General features: G+C 36.8%; 1 long non-coding RNA gene across 1 annotated transcript; it reads left to right on the forward strand.

Moving 5' to 3' along the window:
• Positions 1 to 6: 6 nt before the first annotated feature.
• LOC125503628 lies at positions 7 to 417 on the forward strand. The gene is made up of 2 exons (XR_007280998.1): positions 7 to 133; positions 195 to 417. It is a non-coding gene; the product is annotated as an uncharacterized LOC125503628 (long non-coding RNA).
• Positions 418 to 1,150: the final 733 nt, after the last annotated feature.

A 1,150-nucleotide genomic window follows, 5' to 3' on the forward strand; every position in this document is an offset into this window, starting at 1 on the left:
GATTTGAGACTTGTTCGTAACGCAGTTCCAAATAGATTTATTGAAATTGAGTGTACCGGGGGGGAAAGCTCTATGGAAAATGTAGCACCAGTTATTCCTGATACTTGGGTGGAAAATGTTCCATTAACTACCAGTAAGTATATACAAACTAACATTATTTGTAAATAGAGTTTCTGTGTTATTATTATTTTTAGGTGATATGACTGATAAATGCCAGCCAGGCACATCGAATCAACCTCCAGTAACTCCTACTAGAAAGTTGTTTCGAAGTGTTGAAGGGTTGAGCAATATAGAAAATTCCCCAAGGAAATTAAAATTAATTCGCATAATCAACAGAAAAGAAAATCAGTTGAGAAAAGTGAAACGTTTGTGTAAGAAGAGAGGCAATGACATTAAAGCTTTGGCAAATTTATCGGACTCAGCCGTAGTTCACGGATTGTTTCAAGACATGCCATCATTGACCTCCAATTTTCTGTTGGCTCAAATTAGATGCTCAAAAAGCAAAGGGTCGAAATTAAGAAGATGGACTTTTGATGATAAAGTTATGGCTCTTGCTAGTTATAAAAAAAGTCCTAAATGCTACCGAATGCTCCAAAAATTTGTATGGCTACCTAGCAAAAAACACTTTTGTCAATGCTGGGAAAAGTTCCATTTCATGTTGGGATTAACGAACATCTGTTCTCGCATATAAATGAATCGATTGAAGGTTCTTCAGACAGATGTTGCGTTCTTCTATTCGATGAGATGGATATTCAAGAGAACATTGAATATGATCTTGGCAGCGACAACATTCTCGGATTCGAAAATTTCGGTGGAAGAACATCTAGTAAACCCGCCAATAAAGCCTTATTGTTTATGCTAGTAGGGCTAGCAAAAATTGGAAGCAACCCGTAGCATACTTCTTTGCAAGCAATGGGTGTAATGCGAACAATTTGGAACATTGCTTGTTTCAAGTTCTTAAAGCGGCGAACAATATTGCAAAAGTTGAGGTCGTGGCTACAGTTTGTGATATGGGAGCATCTAATGTAAAATGCATGAAAAACTTAGGTGTTACAGTAGAGAGGCCTTTTTTCAAGCATGGTGACAATATCATCTTTGCGATGTTTGACCCACCTCATTTATTGAAATGTTATTTTTCTCTATTTCGAAA

This window comes from Dendroctonus ponderosae, unplaced genomic scaffold, assembly GCF_020466585.1.
Source record: "Dendroctonus ponderosae isolate FM_Combo_2020 unplaced genomic scaffold, Dpon_F_20191213v2 Dpon_F_20191213_2078, whole genome shotgun sequence".
Classification (NCBI taxonomy): Eukaryota; Metazoa; Arthropoda; class Insecta; order Coleoptera; family Curculionidae; genus Dendroctonus; species Dendroctonus ponderosae.